Below are 2,614 nucleotides of genomic sequence, written 5' to 3'. Positions count from 1 at the left end.
TTTAAATATTAATTGCTTATCTTGCTACTATGATGATTCTCAACTAATTTCTTTTTATTCCAAACATCATCATCATACTTTCATTGAATCATAATCTAAAATGCATGTGTACATATCATCCATGATGTCTGTTGTAGCTAAATTTTTCCAGCTAAAAAAAAATTAAAAAATCTCATGAAACACAAACTAGGGGATGATTGAAAAGAGAGTGTTACTCTTCAAGTTGTATTTTGCCTTACAAGGAGGAATACAATTCTTATTTGACAAATCCTTTTAATTTTATTTTTTCAATCTTGAATTTTGTGGATCTAACAAGTTTTGTGCTCTTTGCCTTTAATATGGAGGAGTTTCAATTTTTTATCAAAATGTTTTGGCCAATCTCTGTATATTATATATTATCGAAAGAACATCGATTACGAATCATAATGAATCCCAAGGTTTCAAACAAAGTGAAAAATCCTATGACATGGGAAATGCTCGATGTGTTGCATGAATGATGGGCATTTAAGCATGTAAACAATCGAATTGTTTTATATATATAATCAAGTGGCAGATAGTTGAATGTCGTTGTGGTAAATTTGCCAGTGACAATAATGCTTAATGAGTTTGGATTCAGTGAAGTTGATGAACAAACAAATGAGGATTTTTTGTTTTTAATTATTTTTCCTTCCCAAGGATTCGAGGATAACAGTGGCATAAGAGACTATTGAATATTAGCATTTCTCTGGAGATTCTCATTTTGATGCATGTACCCAACCAGTCAGTGCAGTTTATAGTGCTCAGTATCCTGATTTCTTGATTTAAGAGAGTTGTAATATCATCTAATATTAATGTTTATATCTAGGAGGGCTTGAGAAAAACCCCCCTCTAGCTTCATCAACTATAGCAGATAACAATAATCAGAATAACCCAGGGGAGTTAAAGGAGAACGACTACATCGATTTGTCGAAAGTTTCCTCATCGATAGAGAGATATACGGTCTCTTGTGATGGTGAAGAGAACAATATGAACCTCAAGGAGACTGAGTTGAGATTGGGCCTTCCTAGTTTAGGTTCTCTTGCAAGGGACTCATCTGAGCTGAATTTGTTAGGCCCTCTGAAAATTAGGACTGAAGTGGAATGGAGAAACAACAACATTCAACAAAGGATAGGGTGGAAGAAGAGAAGAACGGGCAAGACAAGTATAATATTTAGCCATCTGGAATGGGAAGGAACATGATGAATGTATCACCCAAGAATATTGTAATTGGTTAAAAGAGCAGCTTTTCAGAAGCGATGGAGTCAAGGAATTGTTTCTCGGATTCTAGAAATAATTTATTTTCAACAAAGGGTAAGTGGGTGTTTCCCGCATAGGATGGAGGCATTATTGTGGCCAGATCTGAGGTTGAATTTCCCAAGGCAAACACAAACAGAAAGTTTTTTTCCACAAGGACTAGTGTTTTATCTGGAACTTCTACCATGATGCAAGGGCCTACATCCTGGAATACAGGGGGCCTAGATCACTCAGGGGGATATTTCATGTCTTCTATGATTACCAATGGAACAAACCTCAATGGAAAATCCATCAAGGATGGATTTGCTTCAGCTGGTGTCAAAGATATTTCATAGTCTAAGATGTTGCAAGAGAGGCCTCGTACTGTTACATAACATGGGACTAATCATAATCAAGTGCCTTCTGCAAATAACCTTGGAATGGATCAGGTGGTAGGTTGGCCACCAACTCTTTCTTTCAGGAAGAACATTTTGTCTGCTCCAAAATCAAATGATGAGGATGATTTTAAAGTCTGCCAGCTTTAATGGTTTGTTATGCTACAATTCACCCAAGCATGGAAGGCGTATCTGAAATATATTTTGCAAATTATAATGAAACCTTGTGTTCTATTTTAACATATGATCCATACTGGGTCATTCAGCTATGGATCATTAGTGAAACTACGACTAGCCATTCCCAAAGTCTAAAATCATGACTGTAAAGAAGAAAGCATTGTGTCTACAGGGAAACAGTATTTTTATTCTTCGATCCATAACAAAGCTCGAAGGGATATCTTTCTTCTACGTTTCCAAGAAAATATCAATGAGAATTTAGAGTTTACATTTATTAGAGGTGCAAAGAATAATTCATGGTTCATAATACTCACGCACACATGGCCTTATGAAGTTTAACCACTTATGTGATGTCGAGTAATGGATTTTTAAAACCATTATTAAAGTGATCTATGACCATGATTAAATCTAACATCACCCTCCTCATTCCAAGAAACCACCAGAAGTGATCTCGTAAGAAATTTGTAGTTTTCAAGTATCCGTATGTGATTTTGTCATAATATATGTGGAAACTGGCACCTAGGACCCACCCTCCAATTATGATAAAAGCCAACTCACCTCCAACTTGCCTTCATGTGAGTTTTAACAAAGCTTGGGCTTATGAACGAAATTTATATTAAATTTTATTAACACTTTGTAGAGACCCAAATTGTATTGGTATTTATCCTTTAACTTGTAAAGGAGGTGACATCTTATTTTCAAAGGTCTTTATTTAATAGTGTATATATAATATTAAAACTACCATTTTGTAATTTGATTATTTCAAGGATCAGTTAGTATAGTTAGGTTAG

The 2,614-nt window shown here is 35.0% G+C and overlaps 1 pseudogene; it reads left to right on the top strand.

The window, feature by feature from the left end:
- Positions 1-1,202: 1,202 nt before the first annotated feature.
- On the top strand, positions 1,203-1,796 carry LOC149196758 (uncharacterized; annotated as a pseudogene).
- The last annotated feature ends 818 nt before the right edge of the window (positions 1,797-2,614 follow it).

Source organism: Pinus tabuliformis, chromosome 2_2, assembly GCF_031772625.1.
Source record: "Pinus tabuliformis cultivar Carrire ecotype Pingquan chromosome 2_2, CPIR1, whole genome shotgun sequence".
Lineage (NCBI taxonomy): Eukaryota > Viridiplantae > Streptophyta > Pinopsida > Pinales > Pinaceae > Pinus > Pinus tabuliformis.
Note: the sequence above shows the minus strand (reverse complement) of the source record. Positions and strands in the feature narration are given on the sequence as shown.